This window comes from Felis catus, chromosome B3 (genome assembly GCF_018350175.1).
Source record: "Felis catus isolate Fca126 chromosome B3, F.catus_Fca126_mat1.0, whole genome shotgun sequence".
NCBI classification, from domain to species: Eukaryota; Metazoa; Chordata; class Mammalia; order Carnivora; family Felidae; genus Felis; species Felis catus.
The window spans coordinates 23,372,594-23,399,734 of NC_058373.1; positions in this window are offsets into that span (position 1 = coordinate 23,372,594).

Consider the following 27,141-nt stretch of genomic DNA (forward strand, 5'->3'; position numbering starts at 1 on the left):
GCCTCAAGATCATTAAGGCCATATATGAAAGACCCAAAGCTAACATCATCTTCAAATACATATATATATATATATATATATATATATATATATATAGGAAATTTATTCAGTCATCAAAAAATGAAATTTTTCTATTTGCAATGATGTGGATGGAGCTAGCATGTACTATGCTAAATAAAATAAGTCAACCAGAGAATGACAACCATATGATTTCACTCATGTGGAATTTAAGAAACAAAACAGATGAACATATGGAAGCAGCTGGAAGAGAACAGAGACAATCAAACCACAAGAGACTTAGTGATAAAGAAGAAACTGAGGATTAATGGAGACAGGCAGGTGGGAGCTGGGCTAGATAGATGATGAGTATTAATGAGGACACTTGTGGTGAGCACTGGGTGTTGTATGTAAGTGATGAATCACTGATTTCTACTCCTCAAACCAATAGTGCACTGTATGTTAATTAACTAAAATTTAAATAAATAAAAAAAATTTGAAGTATATAACAATATAGGCCTACCTCAAGAAGCAAGAAATATTTTTTTTTAATTTTTAAAAATGTTTTAATTTATGTTTGGGACAGAGAGACAGAGCATGAGCAGGGGGAGTGGAAGAGAGAGAGGGAGACACAGAATCTGAAGCAGGATCCAGGCTCTGAGCTGTCAGCACAGAGCCCAATGCAGGGCTTGAACTCACAGACTGTGAGATCATGACCCGAGCTGAAGTCACACACCCAACCTACTGAGCCACCCAGGCACCCCTAAGAAAATTCTTAAATAAACAACCTAACCTAATACCTAAAGAAGCTAGAAAAAGAACAACTAATGAAACCTAAAGCCAGTAGAAGGAAGTAAACGATAAATATTAGACTAGAAATAAGTGATAAAGAAACTAATGAAACAATAGAAGAGATCAATGAATCCAGGAGATGGTTCTTTAAAAAAAATGAAATTGATAAATCCCTAGGCATAATTATCAAAAAGGACAGAGAAAGTACTCAAATAAATGAAATCACAAATGAAAGAGAAGAAATAGCCAACACCACAGAAATACAAACAATTAGAGAAAAGTATGAAAAACTATATGCCAATAAATTGGACAACCTGGAAGAAATGATACATTCCTAGAAACATACAAACCACTAAAACTGAAGCAGGAAGAAACATAAAACATTAACTGATAACCAGCAATGAAATTGTATCAGTAATAAAAAATCTCCCAACAAACAAAAGTGCGAGGCCAAATAGATTCACAGACTAATTCTACCAAACATTTGAAGAAGAATTAATACGTATTTTTTCTCAAACTACTCCAAAAAATAAAAATTGAAGTAAATTTTCCAAATTCATTCTACAAGGCCACCATTACCCTCATACCAAAGTCAAAGACTCCACTGAAAAAGAGAACTTGATGCCAGTATCTCTGATGAACATGGATGCAAAGTTCTCAATAAAATACTAGCAAAGTGGTTCCAAGAGTACATTAAAAGAATCATTCTCCACAATCAAGTTGGATTTATTCTTGGCTTGCAAGTGTGATTCAATATTTGGAAATCAAACAGTGTGATACGTCACATTAATAAAATAAAGAATAAGAACAATATGAGCCTTTAAATAGATACAGAAAAAAAGTTCTGACAAAATATCCACTCATGATAAAAACTCTCAACAAATTATGGTAACACACCTCAACATCATAAAGGCCATATATGAAAAACCCACAGCTGATATAATCCTCAATGGGGAAAAAGTGAGAGCATTTTCTCTGTGGTCAGGAACAAGACAGGAATGTCCAGCCTCACCATTGTCATTTAACATAGTACTGGAAGTCATGGCCTCAGAAATTAGACAACAAAAATGAATAAAAGGATCTAAATTAGCAAGGAAGAAATCAAACTTTCACTAGTTGCAGATTACATGGTATCATATACATAATCCCTGAAAGACTCTATGAAAAATTTGCTAAAAGTGATGCACAAATTCAGGAAAGTCACAGGATACAAAATCAATGTACAGGGATTTATTGCATTTTTATACTCCAGCAACAAAGCAGCAGAAAAAAAAAAAAAAAACAAGGAATCAACTCCATTTACAATTGCACCAAAAATCATAAGATATCTAGAAATAAACCTAACCAAAGAGGTAAAAGGTCTATAGTCTGGAAACCATAAAACCCTGATATAGGAAATTGAAGATGACAAAGAAATGGAAAAACATTCCATTCTTATGTACTGGAAGAAAAATAATATTGTTAAACTGTCAATACCATCTAAAGCAATCTACACACTTAATGCAATCCCTATCAAAATAACAAGAACATTTTTCACAGAGCTAGGACAAACAATCCTAAAATTTGTATGGAACCACAAAAGACCCCAAATACCCAAAGAAAATTTGAAAAAGAAAAGCAAAGCTGGAGACATCACCATTCCTTACTTGAAAATATATTACTAAGTGATATAAAACTTTGGGTGACCAAAACAGTATAGTACAAAAATAAACACATAGATTAATAATAGAACAGAATAGAAAGCCCAGAACTGAACCCACAACTATATGGCCAATTAATCTTCGATAAAGCAGGAAATAATATCCAATGGAGAATAGACAGTCTATTCAACAAATAGCATTGGGAAAACTGGACAGCAACATGCAAAGAATGAAACTGGTCCACTTTCTTATACCATACAGAAAAATAAATTATAAATGGATTAAAGATATAAAGGTGAGGCATTAAATACCATTAAAATCCTGGAAGAGAACACAGGCAGTAACTTCTTTTACATCAGCTATAGCAACTTCTTTCTATGCATGACTTCTGAGGCAAGGGAAACAAAAGCAAACATAAAGTATTGAGACTTCATCAAGATAAAAAACAAAACAAAACAAAAAAATTCTAAACAGTGAAGGAAGTCCTCAACAAAACTAAAAGGAAAGTTTTGGAATAGGAAAGGTTTTTGCAAACGACATATCCAACAAAGTGTTAGTATCCAAAATAAAGAAGTAACTTATAAAACTCAACACCCCAAAAACAAATAATCCAGTTAAAAAATGGAAACCATGAATAGACAATACATATGGTTAACAGACACATGAGCAGATTCTCAATATCACTCATCATCAATGTAATGCAAATTAAAACTACAATGAAATATCACGTTATGTTGCAAGGAATATGGTCTGAGTCACAAAAGATGAGTCTGCAAACAAAGTAAAGTGAAAGTCCTCCTACTCAAGTTGGAATGAGGCCCCAACTCCAGAATGAAGCTTCTTTTTATTAGGATAATTGCTAAAGCCTATGTGTATAAAGTCAGCTAAGCAAATGTGTTAATCAATCTAATGGTTTAGCTTTTCAAGGTTGAATTTCGAGTTAATTGGTTTCTATAACACTAGGAAGGGTCAGGTGTGAAGGAGGATCTGGCCCTGGACAATGTTAATGGCTCTAGGAATTTCTTAGGAGCCCAGCTGCGTTCAGCTGTGTAAACATGTCCTAAGGCCTTGCACCTTCTCCAACCCTTCCCTTTTGAAGTCTTTTTTCTTTGATGCTTCTCTTCTGAATCTCCTAAATCTCCCCCTTTTTCTTTCATTTGGCAAAGCTGGAGGGCAAAGACAGAGACTCATGAGGCATATTCTCGTATTCTCAGATTCATTGCTGTCTTCTTCTCCAGACTAGGTATATGCAAAGTAATAAGACAAAGATTAATATAAAAATGCCAATCACAGAAAAGCTTAAGTGTTTTATATAATTCATTGGATTCAATTCCAAGATTCGATTAGTTATCTCAGAAAAAGAGCACGAGAAATCATCTCAAGTTTATTTTTGAACGTTTCATAAATGTCCTTTTGCAATTGAGCTGTATCAGCAGAGATATCACCTTGATTAAGAAGGTGTCAATGCACCAGGTCCCATGATATCTTAGATTGATTATATACCTGGTGGGTGACACAAAAGGTGGTTATGTTCCAATCACATTGAAGCTTTATCTGTTGTTATAAACTAATCAATTGATCTTGGGGCGCCTGGGTGGCGCAGTCGGTTAAGCGTCCGACTTCAGCCAGGTCACGATCTCGCGGTCCGTGGGTTCGAGCCCCGCGTTGGGCTCTGGGCTGATGGCTCAGAGCCTGGAGCCTGCTTCTGATTCTGTGTCTCCCTCTCTCTCTGCCCCTCCCCCGTTCATGCTCTGTCTCTCTCTGTCCCAAAAATAAATAAAAACGTTGAAAAAAAAATTTAAAAAATAAAAAATAAAAAAATAAACTAATCAATTGATCTAGAAAAAGAACAGCTTGTTGCAAGTCAGATAATTGGCTCTCTATTCAGCTATCAATCAGCCATTGGCTGTTCCACAGCCTTTCTGAACCTTGATGCCAGTTTTGTACAAAGTGGGGTGGTTTGCACAGTCTAATGCAATGCAAAACCAACTGTTGCTGCTGTAGCTGTAATAGCTATAATCCCAAGTACAGCAGCTACCAGTAAAGCTAAAAACTGTCAGGTGCAGTGTAAGACACGTTTCAATATTTCATCTATGAGAAACATTTCAGGGGAGTGTAGCCAAGACCGATTCCATGATTACAGGCATCCAAACCCCATTACATGCATTAAGGATATATAAGCTTGGTTTTTCCTGGTTAAAAGAAATAGAATCAAGACAAGTATAAAAGGAACAATTATGGCAAGTAAGAAGATTGTTATCAGGATCCCAATGAGGCATGCATAACATAAACAGAAAAGGAAGTCTGACACATGATTGAATTTTATGAGTATCATTTAATCTAAAAGAGATGGAGAATTTATTTGAAACATTCATTAAATGGCCTTTCAAGTGGCATGCCTAATAATCCAGTGCCAATTTTCCGAAGTTCTAAATGAATTGGCCCATCAGGTAAATGTGGGCTGGGGAGAGTCATCTCTCCTTCATTCCACATAATGGGTTCAGATGTTACATCTGAAATGATGTCGTCTTGATATTGATGCCATCAGAGCTCTTTTTTTGGAGTATTTGCTCCGAGCAGAGCCTGCAGAGGCACAATTAATGATGCTTCCTTTGGAAGTATTAAGAACTCTACCAGCCTCTCCTCTATAGCTCTATAGAGCTCCCAATTTACCCATTCCTCAGGATTTATGCTCTTTCTTAATTGACATTGAGAAAATTTATGAAGGTGATCATATGTAATTCTTTGACTTCTCATGGAGACTCCCTGTAGTAAGTACAATATAGAGACATTAGTCCCATTGGGTATTTTTGCTCTCCATGCCTGTGAACAAAATGGAACATAGTATCCGCCTATTCCAAAGCATATAGGTGGCCCATCCGCACCTACAAAAAATTCAGGGATTACTTTTACTTCTTATTCTGGTTTACATGGGCCTCTATTATCATAAGGTCCAGGCAACCAGACTGAATTATTTACATAAACCAGGAAAGAGAGATCATCCCATGTAATTAATCTATTTAAGAGGTGGATTTGGAATATAAGCCCAATATGTGTGATTCTCTTTATTTGTTTAATATGAAATTTATTGTCAAATTGGTTACCATACAACACCCAGGGCTCCTCCCAATAGATTCCCTCCTCAATGCACATCATTCACTTTCCCCTCCCTCCCACCCCCATCAAACCTCAGTTTATTCTCAGTTTTTAAGAGTCTCTTATGGTTTGGCTCCTTCTGTCTCTTACTTTTTTTTTCATTCCCCTCCCCCATGGTCTTCTGTTAAGTTTCTCAGGATTAGCATAAGAATGAAAACATATGGTATCTTTCTCTGTATGACTTATTTCACTTAGCATAAAAGTCTCCAGTTCCAGGGCAAGATGGCAGCTTAGGAGGACGCTGGGCTCACCGCACGTCCTGCTGATCACTTAGATTCCACCTACACCTGCCTAAATAACCCAGAAAACCGCCAGAGGATTAGCAGAACGGAGTCGCCGGAGGCAAACGAAGACGAGAGGCCCACGGAAGAGGGTAGGAAGGGCGGCGAGGCAGTGCGCGCTCCACGGACTGGCGGAAGGGAGCCGGGGTGGAGGGGCGGCTCGCCGGCCAAGCAGAGACCCCGAGTCTGGCTTGCAAAAGCGGAGGGGCCTGATGGACTGTGTTCCCACAACAAGCACGACTTAGCGTCTGGGAGGTTATAAGTTAACAGCTCTGCTCGGAAAGCGGGAAGGCTGGAGGACAAAGGGAGGGAGAGCTGCTGAGCCCCCTGAAAACAGAGCTCAGTTGGGTGGGGAACAAAGGCGCTCGCCAGCGCCATCTGCCCCGCCCATCCCCCAGCCAAAATCCCAAAGAGAACCAGTTCCTGCCAGGGAACTTGCTCGCTCCGCGCAAACACCCAACTCTGTGCTTCTGCGGAGCCAAACTCCTGGCAGCGGATCTGACTCCCTCCCGCTGCCACAGGGCCCCTTCTGAAGTGGATCACCTAAGGAGAAGCGATCTAAGCCTGCCCCTCCTGCCCCAGTGCACCTTGCCTACCCACCCCAGCTAATACGCCAGATCCCCAGCATCACAAGCCTGGCAGTGTGCAAGTAGCCCAGATGGGCCACACCACCCCACAGTGAATCCCGCCCCTAGGAGAGGAGAAGAGAAGGCACACACCAGTCTGACTGTGGCCCCAGCGGTGGCCTGGGGGCAGACATCAGGTCTGACTGCGGCCCCCCGACCAACTCCAGTTTTACACCACAACACAGGGGAAGTGCCCTGCAGGTCCTCACCATGCCAGGGACTATCCAAAATGACCAAGCGGAAGAATTCCCCTCAGAAGAATCTCCAGGAAATAACAACAGCTAATGAGCTGATCAAAAAGGATTTAAATAATATAACAGAAAGTGAATTCAGAATAATAGTCATAAAATTAATCGCTGGGCTTGAAAACAGTATACAGGACAGCAGAGAATCTCTTGCTACAGAGATCAAGGGACTAAGGAACAGTCATGAGGAGCTGAAAAACGCTTTAAATGAAATGCATAACAAAATGGAAACCACCACAGCTCGGCTTGAAGAGGCAGAGGAGAGAATAGGTGAACTAGAAGATAAAGTTATGGAAAAAGAAGAAGCTGAGAAAAAGAGAGATAAAAAAATCCAGGAGTATGAGGGGAAAATTAGAGAACTAAGTGATACACTAAAAAGAAATAATCTACACATAATTGGTATCCCAGAGGAGGAAGAGAGAGGGAAAGGTGCTGAAGGGGTACTTGAAGAAATAATAGCTGAGAACTTCCCTGAACTGGGGAAGGAAAAAGGCATTGAAATCCAAGAGGCACAGAGAACTCCCTTCAGACGTACCTTGAATCGATCTTCTGCACGACATATCATAGTGAAACTGGCAAAATACAAGGATAAAGAGAAAATTCTGAAAGCAGCAAGGGATAAACGGGCCCTAACATATAAAGGGAGACCTATAAGACTCGTGACTGATCTCTCTTTTGAAACTTGGCAGGCCAGAAAGAATTGGCACGAGATTTTCAGGGTGCTAGACAGAAAAAATATGCAGCCAAGAATCCTTTATCCAGCAAGTCTGTCATTTAGAATAGAAGGAGAGATAAAGGTCTTCCCAAACAAACAAAAACTGAAGGAATTTGTCACCACTAAACCAGCCCTACAAGAGATCCTAAGGGGGACCGTGTGAGACAAAGTCCCAGAGACATCACTACAAGCATAAAACATACAGACATCACAATGACTCTAACCCCGTATCTTTCTATAATAACACTGAATGTAAATGGATTAAATGCGCCAACCAAAAGACATAGGGTATCAGAATGGATAAAAAAACAAGACCCATCTATTTGCTGTCTACAAGAGACTCATTTTAGACCTGAGGACACCTTAGATTGAGAGTGAGGGGATGGAGAACTATTTATCATGCGACTGGAAGCCAAAAGAAATCTGGAGTAGCCGTACTTATATAAGACAAACTAGACTTTAAATTAAAGGCTGTAACAAGAGATGAAGAAGGGCATTATATAATAGTTACAGGGTCTATCCATCAGGAAGAGCTAACAATTATAAATGTCTATGCGCCGAATACCGGAGCCCCCAAATATGTAAAACAATTACTCATAAACATAAGCAACCTTATTGATAAGAATGTGGTAATTGCAGGGGACTTTAACACCCCACTTACAGAAATGGATAGATCATCTAGACACACGGTCAATAAAGAAACAAGGGCCCTGAATGAGACACTGGATCAGATGGACTTGACAGATATATTTAGAATTCTACATCCCAAAGCAACAGAATATACTTTCTTCTCGAGTACACATGGAACATTCTCCAAGATAGATCATATACTGGGTCACAAAACAGCCCTTCATAAGTTTACAAGAATTGAAATTATACCATGCATACTTTCAGACCACAATGCTATGAAGCTTGAAATCAACCACAGAAAAAAGTCTGGAAAACCTCCAAAAGCATGGAGGTTAAAGAACACCCTACTAACGAATGAGTGGGTCAGCCAGGCAATTAGAGAAGAAATTAAAAAATATATGGAAACCAACGAAAATGAAAATACAACAATCCAAACGCTTTGGGACGCAGCGAAGGCAGTCCTGAGAGGAAAATACATTGCAATCCAGGCCTATCTCAAGAAACAAGAAAAATCCCAAATACAAAACCTAACAGCACACCTAAAGGAACTAGAAGCAGAACAGCAAAGGCAGCCTAAACCCAGCAGAAGAAGAGAAATAATAAAGAGCAGAGCAGAAATAAACAATATAGAATCTCAAAAAACTGTAGAGCAGATCAACGAAACCAAGAGTTGGTTTTTTGAAAAAATAAACAAAATTGACAAACCTCTAGCCAGGCTTGTCAGAAAGAAAAGGGAGATGACTCAAATAGATAAAATCATGAAGGAAAATGGAATTATTACAACCAATCCCTCAGAGATACAAACAATTATCAGGGAATACTATGAAAAATTACATGCCAACAAATTGGACAACCTGGAAGAAATGGGCAAATTCCTAAACACCCACACTCTTCCAAAACTCAATCAGGAGGAAATAGAAAGCTTGAACAGACCCATAACCAGCGAAGAAATTAAATCGGTTATCAAAAATCTACCAACAAATAAGAGTCCAGGACCAATGGCTTCCCAGGGGAGTTCTACCAGACGTTTAAAGCAGAGATAATACCTATCCTTCTCAAGCTATTCCAAAAAATAGAAAGGGAAGGAAAACTTCCAGACTCATTCTACGAAGCCAGTATTACTTTGATTCCTAAACCAGACAGAGACCCAGTCAAAAAAGAGAACTACAGGCCAATATCCCTGATGAATATGGATGCAAAAATTCTCAATAAGATACTAGCAAATCGAATTCAACAGCATATAAAAAGAATTATTCACCATGATCAAGTGAGATTCATTCCTGGGAGGCAGGGCTGGTTCAACATTTGCAAATCAATCAACGTGATACATCACATTAACAAAAAAAAAAAGAGAAGAACCATATGATCCTGTCAATCGATGCAGAAAAGGCCTTTGAAAAAATCCAGCACCCTTTCTTAATAAAAACCCTTGAGAAAGTCGGGATAGAAGGAACATACTTAGACATCATAAAGGCCATTTATGAAAAGCCCACAGCTAACATCATCCTCAACGGGGAAAAACTGAGAGCTTTTTCCCTGAAATCAGGAACACGACAAGGATGCCCACTCTCACTGCTGCTGTTTAACATAGTGCTGGAAGTTCTAGCATCAGCAATCAGACAACAAAAGGAAATCAAAGGCATCCAAATTGGCAAAGATGAAGTCAAGCTTTCGCTTTTTGCAGATGACATGATATTATACATGGAAAATCCGATAGACTCCACCAAAAGTCTGCTAGAACTGATACAGGAATTCAGCAAAGTTGCAGGATACAAAATCAATGTACAGAAATCAGTTGCATTCTTATACACTAACAATGAAGCAACAGAACGACAAATAAAGAAACTGATCCCATTCACAATTGCACCAAGAAGCATAAAATACCTAGGAATAAATCTAACCAAAGATGTAAAGGATCTGTATGCTGAAAACTATAGAAAGCTTATGAAGGAAATTGAAGAAGATTTAAAGAAATGGAAAGACATTCCCTGCTCATGGATTGGAAGAATAAATATTGTCAAAATGTCAATACTACCCAAATCTATCTACACATTCAATGCAATCCCAATCAAAATTGCACCAGCATTCTTCTCGAAACTAGAACAAGCAATCCTAAAATTCATATGGAACCACAAAAGGCCCCGAATAGCCAAAGGAATTTTCAAGAAGAAGACCAAAGCAGGAGGCATCACAATCCCAGACTTTAGCCTCTACTACAAAGCTGTCATCATCAAGACAGCATGGTATTGGCACAAAAACAGACACATAGACCAATGGAATAGAATAGAAACCCCAGAACTAGACCCACAAATGTATGGCCAACTCATCTTTGACAAAGCAGGAAAGAACATCCAATGGAAAAAAGACAGCCTCTTTAACAAATGGTGCTGGGAGAACTGGACAGCAACATGCAGAAGGTTGAAACTAGACCCCTTTCTCACACCATTCACAAAAATAAACTCAAAATGGATAAAGGACCTAAATGTGAGACAGGAAACCATCAAAACCTTAGAGGAGAAAGCAGGAAAAGACCTCTCTGACCTCAGCTGTAGCAATCTCTTACTCAACACATCCCCAAAGGCAAGGGAATTAAAAGCAAAAGTGAATTACTGGGACCTTATGAAGATAAAAAGCTTCTGCACAGCAAAGGAAACAACCAACAAAACTAAAAGGCAACCAACGGAATGGGAAAAGATATTCGCAAATGACATATCGGACAAAGGGCTAGTATCCAAAATCTATAAAGAGCTCACCAAACTCCACACCTGAAAAACAAATAACCCAGTGAAGAAATGGGCAGAAAACATGAATAGACACTTCTCTAAAGAAGACATCCGGATGGCCAACAGGCACATGAAAAGATGTTCAGCGTCGCTCCTTATCAGGGAAATACAAATCAAAACCACACACAGATACCACCTCACGCCAGTCAGAGTGGCCAAAATGAACAAATCAGGAGACTATAGATGCTGGAAAGGATGTGGAGAAACGGGAACTTTCTTGCACTGTTGATGGGAATGCAAATTGGTGCAGCCACTCTGGAAAGCAGTGTGGAGGTTCCTCAGAAAATTAAAAATAGACCTACCCTATGACCCAGCAATAGCACTGCTAGGAATTTATCCAAGGGATACAGGAGTACTGATGCATAGGTCCACTTGTACCCCAATGTTCATAGCAGCACTCTCAACAATAGCCAAATTATAGGAAGAGCCTAAATGTCCATCAACTGATGAATGGATAAAGATATTGTGGTTTATATACACAATGGAATACTACATGGCAATGAGAAAGAATGAAATATGGCCCTTTGTAGCAACGTGGAGGGAACTGGAGAGTGTGATGCTAAGTGAAGTAAGCCATACAGAGAAAGACAGATACCATATGGTTTTACTCTTATGTGGATCCTGAGAAACTTAACAGGAACTCATTGGGGAGGGGAAGGAAAAAAAAAAAGAGGTTAGAGTGGGAGAGAGCCAAAGCATAAGAGACTGTTAAAAACTGAGAACAAACTGAGGGTGGATGGGGGGTGGGAGGGAGGAGAGGGTGGGTGATGGGTATTGAGGAGGGCAACTTTTGGGATGAGCACTGGGTGTTGTATGGAAACCAGTTTGTCAATAAATTTCATGTATAATAAAAAAAAAGTCTCCAGTTCCATCCACATCACTACAAAATACCATATTTCATTCTTTCTAATGGCCAATTAATATTCCATTGTGTATATAAACCAAAATTTCTTTATCCATTCATCAGTTGATGGACATATAGGCTCTTTCCATAGTTTGGATATTGTTGAAAGTGCTGCTATAAACATTGGCGTACAAGTGCCCCTATGCATCAGCACTCCTGAATCTGTTAGGTAAACCCCTAGCTGTGCTATTTCTGGGTCATAGGGTAGATCTATTTTTAATATTTTGAGGAAACTCCACACTGTTTTCTAGAGTGCCTACACCCAGTTGCATTCCCAACAATTCCCATTTCTTTCCTGGATTATTTATTTTTAAGGTGTGGACTTTGGTGAGTTCCTTATAAATTTTGGATAGTAGCCCTTTGTCTGATATGTCTTTTGCAAATATCTTTTTCCATTCTGTCGGTTGCCTTTTAGTTTTGTTGATTGTTTCCTTTGCAGTGCAGAAGCTTTTTTATCTTCAAGAGGTCCCAATAGTTCATTTTTGCTTTTAATTCCCTTGCCTTTGAGGATGTGTCAAGTAAGAAATGGATGCGGGTGAGGTCAGAGAGGTTTTTTTCCTGCTTTCTCCTCTGGGGTTTTGATGGTTTCCTGTCTCACATTCAGGGCCTTTATCCATTTCGAGTTTATTTTTGTGAATGGTGTAAGAAAGTGGTCTATTTCATTCTTCTTGATGTTGCTGCCCAGTCTCCCAGCACCATTTGTAAAAGAGACTGTCTTTTTTCCATAGGATATTCTTTTCTGCTTTGTCAAAGATTAGTTGGCCATACTTTTGTGTGTCCATTTCTGGAGTCTCTATTCCATTCCATTGGTCTATGTGTCTGGTTTTGTGCCAATACCATGCTGTCTTGATGATTGCAGCTCTGTATTAGAGGCTAAAGACGGGGATTGTGATGTCTCCCGCTTTGGTCTTCTTGTTCAATATTACTTTGGCTATTCGGGGTCTTTTATGGTTCCATACAAATTTTAGGATTGCTTGTTCTAGTTTTGAGAATAATGCTGGTGCAATTTTGATTGGGATTGCATTGAATGTGTAGATAGCTTTGGGTAGTATTGACATTTTAACAATATTTATTTTTCCAATACATGAGCATGAATGTTTTACCATTTCTTTATATCTTCTTCAATTTCCTTCATAAGCTTTCTATAGTTTTCAGCATCCAGGTGTTTTACATCCTTGGTTAGGTTTATTCTGAGGTATTTTATGATTATTGGTGCAGTTGTGAATGGGATCAGTTTATGTGTCTTTCTGTTGCTTCATTGTTAGTGTATAAGAATGCAACTGACTTCTTTACATTGATTTTGTATCCTGCGACTTTGCTGAATTCATGTATCAGTTCTAGAAGATTTTTGGTAGAGTCTATTGGGTTTTCCATGTATAATATCATGTCATCTGCAAAAACTGAAAGCCTGACTTCATCATTGCCAATTTTGATGCCTTTCATTTCCTTTTGTTGTCTGATTGCTGATGCTAGAACTTCCAACACTATGTTAAACAACAACATTGAGAGTGGACGTCCCTGTTGTGTTCCTGATCTCAGGGGGGAAAACTCTCAGTTTTTCCCCATGGAGGATGATATTAGCTGTGGGCTTTTCATAAATGGCCTTTGTGATGTTTAAGTATGTTCCTTCTATCCCGACTTTCTCGAGGGTTTTTACAAGAAAGGATGCTGAATTTTGTCAGATGCTTTCTCTGCATTGATTGACAGGATCATATGGTTCTTATCTTTTCTTTTATTAATGTGATGTATCACATTGAGTGCTTTGTGAATGTTGAACCAGCCCTGTAACCCAGAAATGAATCCCACTTGATCATGGTGAATAATTCTTTTTATATGCTGTTGAATTTGATTTGCTAGTATCTTATTGAAAATTTTTGCATCCACATTCATCAGGGATATTGGCCTGTAGTTCTCTTTTTTTTTTTGCTGGGTCTCTGTGTGGTTTGGGAATCAAAGTAATACTGGCTTCATAGAATGAATCTAGAAGTTTTCTCTCCTTTTCTATTTTTTGGAACAGCTTGAGAAGGGTAGGTATTATCTCTGCTTTAAATGTCTGGTAGAGTTCCTCAGGGAAGCCATCTGGTCCTGGACTCTTATTTACTGGGAGATTTTTGATAACTGATTCAATTTCTTTGCTGGCTATGGGTCTGTTGAAGTTTTCTATTCCTTCCTGTTTTAGTTATGAAAGTATGTGGGTGCTTAGGAATTTGTCCATTTCTTCTAGGTTGTCCCGTTTTTTGTCATATAAGTTTTCATAATATTCCCTGATAATTGCCTGTATTTCTGAGGGATTGGTTGTAATAATTCTGTTTTAATTCATGATTTTATCTATGTGGGTCATCTCCCTTTTCTTTTTGAGAAGCCTGGCTAGAGCTTTATCAATTTTGTTTATTTTTTCAAAAAAACTGACTCTTGATTTCATTGATCTGCTCTACAGTTGTTTTTTTTTTTTTTTTTTTTTTAAGATTCTATATTGTTTATTTCTGTTCTGGTCTTTATTATTTCTCTTCTTCTGAGTGGTTTGGGGTGTCTTTTCTGTTCTTCTTCTATTTCCTTTAGGTGTGCTGTTAGATGTTGTATTTGGGATTTTTCTTGTTTCTTGAGATAGGCCTGGATTGCAATGTATTTTCCTCTCAGGACTGCCTTCGCTGCATCCCAAAGCGTTTGGATTGTTGTATTTTCATTTTTGTTTGTTTCCATATATTTTTTAATTTCTTCTCTAATATATATATTTTTAAATTTCTTGTCTAATTGCCTGGTTGACCCATTCATTCTTTAGTAGGGTGTTCTTTAACCTCCATGCTTTTGGAGGTTTTCCAGACTTTTCCTGTGGTTGATTTCAAGTTTCATTGCATTGTGGTCTGAAAGTGTGCATGGTATGATCTCAATTCTTGTAAACTTATGAAGGGCTGTTTTGTGACTCAGTATATGATCTATCTTGGAGAATGTTCCATGTGCACTCGAGAAGAAAGTATATTCTGTTGCTTTGGGATGTAGGGCTCTAAATATATCTGTCAAGTCCATCTGGTCCATTGTATTATTCAGGGTCCTTGTTTATTTATTGATCCTGTGTCTAAATTATCTATCCATTGTTGTAAGTGGGGTATTAAAGTCACCTGCAATTACCACATTCTTAACAAGAAGGTTGCTTATGTTGTGATTGTTTTATATATTTGGGGGCTCCCGTATTTGGTGCATAGACATTTATAATTGTTAGCTCTTCCTGATGGATAGACCCTGTAATTATTATATAATGCCCTTCTTCATCTCTTCTTACAGACTTCAATTTAAAGTCTAGTTTGTCTGATATAAGTATGTCTACTCCAGCTTTATTTTGACTTCCAGTAGCATGATAGATACCTCTCCATCCCCTCACTTTCAATCTCAAGGTGTCCTCAGGTCTAAAATGAGTCCCTTGTAGACATAAAATAGATGGGTCTTGTTGTTTTTTTATTGATTCTGTTACCGTACGTCTTTTGGTTGGAGCATTTAGTCCATTTACATTCAGTGTTATTATCGAAAGATATGGGTTCAGAGTCATTGTGATGTCTGTAGGTTTCATGCTTGTAGTGATGTCTATGGTACTTTGTGTTCCTTGCAACATTTCACTCACAAAATCCCCATTAGGATCTCTTGTAGGGCTGGTTTAGTGGTGATGAATTCCTTCAGTTTTTGTCTGGGAAGACCTTTATCTCTCCTTCTATTCTGAATGACAGCCTTGCTGGATAAAGAATTCTCAGCTGCATATTTTTTCTGTTCATCACATCAAAGATTTCCTGCCATTCCTTTCTGGCCTGCCAAGTTTCAGTAGATAGGTTTGCCACTAGCGTTCTGGTCTCCTTTTATATGGTAGAGCATGTTTATCTCTAGTTGCTTTCAGAATTTTCTCTTTATCCTTGTATTTTGGCAGTTTCACTATGATATGTCATGCAAAAGATTGATTCAAGTTACATTTGAAGGGAGTTCTCTGTGCCTCCTGGATTTCAATACCTTTTTCCTTCCCCGGATCAGGGAAGTTCTCAGCTATGATTTATTCAAGTACACCTTCAGCCCCTTTCTCCCTCTCTTCCCTTCTGGGATTCCTATTATATGGATATTGTTCCATTTGATTGCATCACTTAGTTCTCTAATTCTCCCCTCATACTCCTGGATTTTTTGTATCTCTCTTTTTGTCAGCTTCCTCTTTTTCCATAATTTTATCTCTAATTCACGTATTCTCTCCTCTGCCTCTTTAATCCATGCTATGGCCATCTCCATTTTATTTTGCACCCAATTTATTTCACTTTTTAACTCCTCATGACTATTTCTTAGTCCCTTCTCTCTTTAGCAATAGATTCTCTGCTGTCCTCTATGCTTTTTTTCAATCCCAGCCATTAATTTTATGACTATTATTCTAAATTCTTGTTCCGTCATATTGCTAAAATTGTTTTTTTTTTTTTAATTCGTTAGCTTTCACTACTTCCTGGAGTTTCTTTTGAGGAGAATTCTTCCATTTTGTCATTTTGGGTAGTCCCTGACATGCCTCCAAACTGCAGGGCATTTCCCCTTTGCTGTTGGGAGTAACTTGTGTTGGTGGGCTGGGCCGCAGTCAGACATGATGTCTGCCCCAGCCCACTTCTGGGGCCACAGACTGTTGTGTACCTTTTCTTTCCCTTTCCCAGGGGCAGGACTCACTGTGGATTGGTGTGGCTTCTGTATGGGCTACTTGAGCACTGCCAGGCTTGTGGGCTGCTTTGATGGGATCTGGCCAAGGGGGTGTTAGCCGCTGGGGTGGATCTGCAAGGTGCACAGGGTTGGTAGGGGCAGGCTTAGCTCACTTTGCTCTCGGTGGTCCCCTGCAGGAGGGGCCCTGTGCTACTGGGAGGGAAGCAAACCCGTTGGAGGGATAGATCCACAGAAGCACAGCATTGGGCATTTGCATGGTGCAAGCAAGTCCAGTGATTGGAACTGGTTCCCTTTGGAATTTCAGCTGGGGGATGGGAGAGGGAGATGGCGCTTGCCAGCACCTTTGTTCCCCTTTTGAGCTGAGCTCTGTCTTCTGGGGCTCAACAAGCCTTCCTCTCAGCGACCTCTCACCGTCCCTGCTCTCCGAGAACAGAGCTGTTGACTTTTAACATTACAGATGTTAAGTCCTGCTGGGTGTCAGAACTCACAGAGTCTGGCCCTTCCACTCTTATAAGCCAGACATTGGGTGCTCTGTCTTGCTGGGTAGGCTGCCCCTCCACCTCCCTGGCTCCCTCCCACCAGTCTGTGTAGCACTCACTGCCTCTCCACCCTTCCTACCCTCCTCTGCAGGCCTTTTGTCTACACTTGGCTCTGGAGAGTCCATTCTGCTAGTCTTCTGGTGGTTTTCTGGGTTATTTAGGCAGATCTGGGTGGAACCTATGGGATCAGCAGGATGAGGTGAGCCCAGCATCCTCCTACACCACCATCTTCCTGGCTGTGTGGTTCTTTTTAGTACTCACAGTTAAAGTAAGAACCAACATCATGGCAGTAAACAGAGTAGTAGAAGTCTTAGGTGTTCCTGTTTTTTGGAGGATCTGTTCTGCTTCTAGAGTCATCTTCATCTGTTCCATGTCATAGGTTTGGCTTTCATTGTTTTTTCTGTTCTTCTTTTTATCTCCCGTTCCAGGTTTAATTCTTCCATATCTTTTTCCAGTGGTCAAAAATGGTCAAATCTTTTTATCTTTGACCAACTTTTCATATCACGGTTTTAATCGCTGGGTTAGGAGCCAGATATCCCCTTTATCTGTGGATACAAGAGCAAATCCTTGACCCCACAATTTAACATACCCAGGACACCATTGGTTATTATCATTTTTCCGAATATTCATTGTGAAAGGGGTCTTGTATTAGAGACTGTGTGATGTTTTTCAGCTGTGGTTAGTTCTTGTTCACCTCTTAAATCCAGAAAATTTAGTGTAAATAATGCTTTCATTAATTGATTCTTTGGATTCAAGACCATACCCCTTGTTTTTAATGTACGATTAGCACATTCAATAATAGCTTGACTTTGTTGATTATAAGATGACTGTAGTATGATGAATGCCCCATTTTTGGCAAAATATAAGAAAAGTGTGAGAAGTATAAGTCGGGCCACTGTCAGTTTTAAGATTCCGGGGGAGTCCCATTATGGCAAATGCTTCTAAAAGATGTTGAATAACATGGGCCATTTTTTTCCCTGATGAAGGTATAGCCCATATAAAACCAGAATGTGTATCTATTTATATATGCACATATGCAAGGTGACCGAATTGCAGAACATGAATAACATCCATTTACTATAAATCATTAGGTTGTTGACCTTTAGGATTAATCCCCTGAGAATATCGAGGAATGACAATAACCCACAAGTGGAGCAGTGTGTGATAATTTCTCTAGCTTGTTAAGGGAAATAGAAAAGCGTTTATTTAAGCTTTCAGCATTAAGATGAGTCAGATTGTGAAAATCTTGTGTTGTAATAACAGGAGTTCAATAAGAAATCTGCTGTAGTGTTTCTTTCTGGCAAGGGGCTGGGGAGGCCAGGATGAGATCATATGTGAGTAATGTCTATAGGACGGAGTTGGTGTTGGAGACAATGTTGGATCTGAAAAAATAAGTCAGACAGTTCTGACAAATATGAATACTAATGGTTTCCAAATTTTCAATCACTTGTTTAGAATAGGCTGAATCTGTTAAGATATTGATGGAGGAGGGAACATCCTTAAGCAATAGAAATATGTCAAGGATCTCAGCTTTTTGTATTGAGGTATATGGGGATTTTACATATTTAGAAGTAGTACCATAATATGCAGAATAACTAGGTTTATTAGTATCTGTGAAATAATTAGGCCCATTTACAGGTATCAATTGTACAATTCAAGGCATGATGAAGGAGATGGTTTTGATAAATTAATTTTTTTTGGATTTAGGGTAATGGTTGTCTATGTGACCTATATAATTTGCAACTCCAAGTTACTATGAAATGAATTGCCAATATGCCATGGATATTTGTGCATGAGACAGAGGTACTATAATTGTTTCAGGGTCTTGGGCTGTCATTTCTTTAAGTCTTTCCCGACCCTTAGAAATTAACATTCCTATTTTGTCTAAATATGTAGATAATTTTTAAAGGCTTTGTTGGAAAGAAATATCCATTCTATTATTCCACTAGCCTGCCAAAGTACTCCTGTAGGAGAATGAGGTGACAGTAAAATTAGCAAGGAAACAGGTAGCAAGGGGGTAATTCGAGTAAGCTGACTGGAAGCATTTTTTTTTTCAATCCATTATCATTTTTGAGATGCTTCCAGAGTTACTTTTTTTTTTTTGAATTTTTTTAACATTTATTTATTTTTGAGACAGAGAGAGACAGAGCATGAACGTGGGAGGGTCAGAGAGAGGGAGACACAGAATTTGAAACAGGTTCCAGGCTCTGAGCTGTCAGCACAGAGCCCGACATGGAGCTGGAACTCATGGACCACGAGATCATGACCTGAGGTGAAGTCGGCCGCTTAACCGACTGAGCCACTCAGGTGCCCCCAGAGTTACTTTTCTAGGGCTATTTAAATTGGAATCCTCTTTAAGTATATCAAAAAGATGAGTCAGTTGATAAGCAGGTATACCTAGAGTAGAACGTAGCCAGTTAATGTCTCCTAATAACTTCTGGAAATTATTTAAAGTATTCAAGGTATCCTTATGAATTTGAACATTTTGAGGCATTATTGAGTTTTGTATTAATTTTTGACCTAAATAGAATACGAGATCTTCAAGTTGAATTTTGTCTTCTGCTATAATAAGGCCATATTTTGAGATGGTTGCCTGAGCTGCTGAAAAGAATGCATGTAAATCATGTCATTCGGGTAAAGCTAATAGTATGCCATCCATGTAATTAGCATGAGGAAACTGAGATCCTAAATATCGGAGAGGTTCTGCAACAGTTGACAAAGGGTGGGACTATTTAAAATTCCTTGGGATAAAACTTTCCATTGAACTCTGCTTATGGACTCCTCATGATTAATTACAGGAAGAGAGAACACAAATCTCTCCGAATCTTTAGGGTTTAAGGGAATGGAGAAAAAACAATCCTTAAGATTAATAATTTTCTAAACTCGAGGGACAACGGTAGGTGTTGGAAGGCCAGGCTGTAGAGCCCCCATAGATTGTATGATTTTATTTATAGCTCAGGGATCAGTTAGCATTCTCCATTTTGCAGATTTCTTTTTTTCTGAAAAAAAAAAAAAAACTGGAGAATTCCAGGGACTAGTTGAGGGTTCAATATGTCCCGATTCTATTTGTTCAGAGACTAAAGATTTTAAAGCTGCCACTTTTTTCTTGAGAAAACGGTCATTGCTCTATCCATATGGGCTCATCAATAAGCCATTTTAAAGGCAGCACATATTTTTGTTCTCTGGCAGTGACCGCTAGGATAAATTTGGATATCCTAGCCCTGTGGCTTTATGTTTGTGGAAAATATCAAGGGGTGTTTTAATGCCTTGTTGATTTTTATCTAATCCCTTCAGTGGGTCATATCCCATGGCATACATTATATTTTTTCTTTGAGTGGATGCAGATGGCATGTTAATATATGCACCCCATTATTGAAGTAAATCCCTACCCCATAGGTTATTGGCAATAACCTTGGGTTTTTCACATCTCATAATCTGTTGAGTTATTTTTATTCCCCCTAAAGCACCAAGTCTTGTAAAAATTACAGGTATGTTCTCAACAGGTCAAGATGAAGGCCGAAACTTTTCAGATATGATGGTAACATCAGGTCCAGTGTCTACTAGTCCTATAAAAGATTTATTATTAATTTTAAGATGTATTTCGGGGTGAGGATTTTTCAAAAAAGTTTGCCAATACAATTGTTTTCCAGTACTGCCAAAACTTTCAGTTCTGATAACAAAATTGCTTTGGCCTTCTATATAATGAAAAATAAGTAATTGAGCAATTTTATTTCCTGGTTGAATAGTATACGGGTTATTGGCCGATATCATAACTTGAATTTTATTTTCATAATCACAATCAATAACACCAGGATGCATATGAATACTTTTAACTGTAAGACTACTCCGTTTAAAAATAAGGCCTATTGTGCCTTTTTTCCATATTTAGTAATTAGTGTTTTAGCTTTACATCTCATTAGACATCCAATGAATGTATCTCAATTTATCATGCAAACAAAACTTAAATGTTTTAGGTTACCAAAGACTTTGAAAGTTATCTTAACAATTACTCATGAAAATTATGAGGCAAATAAAATTAACCATTACTTTAAGTCATCCTTTTGTTTACAGATTAGAACAGAGATAATGTGAGTTTATTTGACTTCTAATAAATCTTAGTGGAATAAAGTTTTATATTTAATGCTGATAACTTTAAAGACAAATCCAACAAATTTAAATTAGTTTAATATTTAGCATGTTTTATTTACCATTTAAATCCTGAGAAGTTTCTTAAAACCTTAAGAAGTTATCATAAAGCATATCCTAAATAGGATTATACATTTTTATAAATCTTAAAATTGTATTTATTGAACCAATGTGGCAATAAAAGATCCTAAAGGTGAATGTATAGCATTATATAGTTGTTAGCAAAACTTAGCTCCTTTAACATTGAGAAGTTTTACCTAAGCAATCAAAGACCTGATAAAGATGAAACGTAAAGCTTTGGGGTTTTTTTGGCAAAGAGAAAAGAAAAAACCTTTGCTTACACTGTCTTATCAAGAGCAGAGCAGTCCAAGAAAGCTTTGTTTTTCGAACAGAGAGAAAGTGGAATTTTAACTTTATATCAGTATATTTTAAAATTCCATTTACCTCAATCTTAGTAAAGTCTTATAATTTAGAAGACATATCTATCCTTAGAAGACATTTCTCTGTGTTTTCTTAAAGTTTACCATTGTTAATTTTCCCATGGAACCAATGAGGAAATTTAAAGTTTAAGAAAGTGTTTTCTTTGCCTTTTGACAGTGTACATCCTCACCTCTCAGAAGAGGGGAGTTGCTGCTGCCAAGAGGCCTGAAGGCAGACAGAGGCGCAGAGGGCAAAGGAAAAAGTTCACATGGTTCTAAAGTCTGTCAGCTCAGACAGATGAGCAGATACAGATTTTTGTTTTCTTTTGTATTATTTGTTTTCTTTTTTTTCAATTTATGAAGTTTATTGTCAAATTGGTTTCCATACAACACCCAGTGCTCATCCCAAAAGGTGCCCTCCTCAATGCCCATCACCCACCCTCCCCTCCCCCCACCCTCCATCAACCCTCAGTTTGTTCTCAGTTTTTAACAGTCTCTTATGCTTTAGCTCTCTCTCCCACTCTAACCTCTTTTTTATCCGTCCCCTCCCTCATGGGTTTCTGTTAAGTTTCTCAGGATCCACATAAGAGTGAAAACATATGATATCTGTCTTTCTCTGTATGGCTTATTTCACTTAGCATCACACTCTCCAGTTCCCTCCACGTTGCTACAAAGGGCCATATTTCATTCTTTCTCATTGCCACGTAGTATTCCATTGTGTATATAAACCACAATTTCTTTATCCATTCATCAGTTGATGGACATTTAGGCTCTTTCCATAATTTGGCTATTGTTGAAAGTGCTGCTATAAACATTGGGGTACAAGTGCCCCTATGCATCAGTACTCCTGTATCCCTTGGATAAATTCCTAGCAGTGCTATTGCTGGGTCATAGGGTAGGTCTATTTTTAATTTTCTGAGGAACCTCCACACTGTTTTCCAGAGTGGCTGCACCAGTTTGCGTTCCCACCAACAGTGCAAGAGGGTTCCCATTTCTCCACATCCTCTCCAGCATCTATAGTCTCCTGATTTGTTCATTTTGGCCACTCTGGCGTGAGGTGGTATCTGAGTGTGGTTTTGATTTGTATTTCCCTGATAAGGAGCGATGCTGAGCATCTTTTCATGTGCCTGTTGGCCATTCGGATGTCTTCTTTAGAGAAGTGTCTATTCATGTTTTCTGCCCATTTCTTCACTGGGTTATTTGTTTTTTGGGTATGGAGTTTGGTGAGCTCTTTATAGATTTTGGATACTAGCCCATGTCTGATATGACATTTGCAAATATCTTTTCCCATTCCGTTGGTTGCCTTTTAGTTTTGTTGGTTGTTTCCTTTGCTGTGTAGAAGCTTTTTATCTTCGTAAGGTCCCAGTAGTTCATTTTTGCTTTTAATTCCCTTGCCTTTGGGGATGTGTCAAGTAAGAAATTGCTGTGGCTGAGGTCAGAGAGGTTTTTTCCTGCTTTCTCCCCTAGGGTTTTGATGGTTTCCTGTCTCACATTCAGGTCCTTTATCCATTTTGAGTTTATTTTCGTGATTGGTGTGAGAAAGGGGTCTAGTTTCAATCATCTGCATGTTGCTGTGCAGTTCTCCCAGCACCATTTGTTAAAGAGACTGTCTTTTTTCCATTGGGTGTCCTTTCCTGCTTTGTCAAAGATTAGTTGGCCATACGTTTGTGGGTCTAGTTCTGGGGTTTCTATTCTCTCCCATTGGTCTATGTGTTTTTGTGCCAATACCATGCTGTCTTGATGATGACAGCTTTGTAGTAGAGGCTAAAGACTGGCATTGTGATGCCTCCTGCTTTGGTCTTCTTCTTCAAAATTACTTTGGCTATTCGGGGCCTTTTGTGGTTCCATATAAATTTCAGAATTGCTTGTTCTAGTTTCGAGAAGAATGCTGGTGCAATTTTGATTGGGATTGCATTGAATGTGTAGATAGATTTGGGTAGGATTGACATTTTGACAATATTTATTCTTCCAATCCATGAGCAGGGAATGTCTTTCCATTTCTTTATATCTTCTTCAATTTCCTTCATAAGCTTTCTATAGTTTTCAGCATACAGATATTTTACATCTTTGGTTAGGTTTATTCCTAGGTATTTTATGCTTCTTGGTGCAATTGTGAATGGGATCAGTTTCTTTATTTGTCTTTCTGTTGCTTCATTGTTAGTGTATACGAATGCACCTGATTTCTGTACATTGATCTTGTATCCTGCAAGTTTACTGAATTCATGTATCAGTTCTAGCAGACTTTTGGTGAAGTCTGTCGGATTTTCCATGTATATATCATGTTATCTGCAAAAAGTGAAAGCTTAACTTCATCTTTGCCAATTTTGATGCCTTTGATTTCCTTTTGTTGTCTGATTGCTGATGCTAGAACGTCCAACACTATGTTAAATAACAGCGGTGAGAGTGGGCATCCCTGTCGTGTTCCTGATCTCAGGGAAAAAACTCTCAGTTTTTCCCCATTGAGGATGATATGCTGTGGGCTTTTCATAAACGGCTTTTATGGACTTTAAGTATGTTCCTTTTAACCCGCCTTCTCGAGGGTTTTTATTAAGGAAGGATGCTGAATTCTGTCAAATGTCTTTTCTGCATCGATTGACAGGATCATATGGTTCTTATCTTTTCTTTTATTAATGTGATGTACCATGTTGATTGATTTGCAAATGTTGAACGAGTCCTGAATCCTGGGAATGAATCCCACTTGATCATAGTGAATAATTCTTTTTATATGCTGTTGAATTCGATTTGCTAGTATCTTATTGAGAATTTTTGCATCCATATTCATCAGGGATATTGGCCTGTAGTTCTCTTTTTTTACTGTGTCTCTGTCTGGTTTAGGAATCGAAGTAATACTGGTTTCATAGAATGAATCTGGAAGTTTTTCTTCCCTTTATATTTATTGGAATAGCTTGAGAAGGATAGGTATTATCTCTGCTTTAAACGTCTGGTAGAACTCCCCTGGGAAGCCATCTGGTCCTGGACTCTTATTTATTGGGAGATTTTTGATAACTGATTCAATTTCTTTGCTGGTTATGGGTCTGTTCAAGATTTCTATTTCATCCTCTTTGAGTTTTGGAAGTGTGTGGGTATTTACGAATTTCTCCATTTCTTCCAGGTTGTCCAGTTTGTTGGCATATAATTTTTCATAGTATTTCCTGTTAATTGCTTGTATTTCAGTGGGATTGGTTGTAATAATTCCATTTTCATTCATGATTTTCTCTATTTGGGTCATCTCCCTTTTCTTTTTGAGAAGCCTGGCTAGAGCTTTATCAATTTGTTTTATTTTTTCAAAAAAAAAAAAAACTCTTGGTTTCATTGATCTGCTCTACAGATTTTTTAGATTCTATATTGTTTGTTTCTGCTCTGATCTTTATTATTTCTCTTCTTCTGCCAGGTTTGGAGTGTCTTTTCTGTTCTCCTTCTATTTCCTTTAGGTGTGTTGTTAGATTTTGTATTTGGGATTTTTCTTGTTTCTTGAGATAGGCCTGGATTGCAACATATTTTCCTCTCAGGACTCCCCTTGCTGCGTCCCAAAGCGTTTGGATTGTTGTATTTTCATTTTCGTTTGTTTCCATATATTTTTTAATTTCTTCTCTAATTGCCTGGTTTACCCACTCATTCTTTAGTAAGGTGTTCTTTAACCTCCATACTTTTGGAGGTTTTTCCAGACTTTTTCCTGTGGTTGATTTCAAGCTTCATAGCATTGTGGTCTGAAAGTATGCATGGTATGATCTCAATTCTTGTATACTTATGACAGGCAGTTTTGTGACCCAGTATGTGATCTATCTTGGAGAATGTTGCATGTGCCCTTGATAAGAAAGTATATTCTGTTGCTTTGGGATGCAGAGTTCTAAATATATCTGTCAAGTCCATCTGATTCAATGTATCATTCAAGGTCCTTGTTTCTTTTCTGACCGTGTGTCTAGATGATCTATCCATTGCTGTGAGTGGGGTATTATATTCCCCTGCAATTACCAGATTCTTATCAATAAGGTTGCTTATGTTTGTGAGTAATTGTTTTATATATTTGGGGGCTCCCATATTTGGCACATAGACATTTGTAATTGTTAGCTCTTCCTGATGGATAGACCCTGTGATTATTATATAATGCCCTTCTTCATTTCTTGTCACAGCCTTTAATTTAAAGTCTAGTTTGTCTGATATAAGTATGGCTCCTCCAGCTTTCTTTTGACTTCCAATAGCATGATAAATAGTTCTCCATCCCCTCACTTTCAATCTGAAGGTGTCCTCAGATCTAAAATGAGTCTCTTGTAGACAGAAAATAGATGGGTCTTGTTTTTTATCCATTCTGATACCCTATGATTTTTGGTTGGCGCATTTAGTCCATTTACCTTCAGTGTTTATATAGAAAGATATGGGTTGAGAGTCATTGTGATGTCTGTAGGTTTCATGCTTGTAGCAATGTCTCTGGTACTTTGTCTCACAGGATCCCCCTTAGGATCTCTTGTAGGGCTGGTTTAGTGGTGATGAATGCTTTCAGTTTTTGTTTGTTTGGGAAGACCTTTGTCTCTCCTTCTATTCTAAAGGACAGACTTGCTGGATAAAGAATTCTCGGCTGCATATTTTTTCTGTTCATCACATTGAAGATTTCCTGCCATTCCTTTCTGGCCTGCCAAGTTTCAGTAGAGAGGTCCGTCACGAGTCTTATTGGTCTCCCTTGATATGTTAGAGCCTGTTTATCCCAGGCTGCTTTCATAATTTTCTCTTCATCCTTGTATTTTGCCAGTTTCACTATGGTATGTCGTGCAGAAGATCGATTCAAGTTCCGTCTGAAGGGAGTTCTCTGTGCCTCTTGGATTTCAATGCCTTTTTCCTTCCCCAGATCAGGGAAGTTCTCAGCTGTTATTTCTTCAAGTACCCCTTCAGCATCTTTCCCTCTCTCTTCCTCCTCTGGAATACCAATTATACGTAGATTATTTCTCCCTAGTGCATCACTTAGTTCTCTAATTTTCCCCTCATACTCCTGGATTTTTTTATCTCTTTTTCTCAGCTTCTTTTTCCATAATTTTATCTTCTAGTTCACCTATTCTCTCCTCTGCCTCTTCAATCCGAACTGTGGTCATCTCCATTTTATTTTGCAGCCGTTAATACCCTTTTTTAGCTCCTCCTGGCTCTTCCTTTGTCCCTTGATCTCCATAACAGTAGATTCTCTGCTGTCCTTTATACTGTTTTCAAGCCCAGCGATTACTTTTATGACTATTTTTCTAAATTCACTTTCTGTTATATTGTTTAAATCATTTTTGATCACTTCGTTAGCTGTTGTTATTTCCTGGAGGTTTTCTTGAGGGGAATTCTTCCGTTTTGTCATTTTGGGTAGTCCCTGCAGTGGTGTGGAAATGTGGGGCCATTCCTCTGTGCTGTCTTGAATAACTTGTGTTGGTGGGCGGGGCCACAGCCAGACCTGATGTCTGCCCCCAGCCCACCGCTGGGGCCACAGTCAGACTGGTGTGTACTTTCTCTTCCCCTCTCCTAGGGGTGGGATTCACTTTGGGGTGGGGTGGCCCATCTGGGCTACTTGCACATTGCCAGGCTTGTGGTGCTTGGGATCTGGCATATTAGCTGGGGTGGATCGGCAAGGTAGCTGG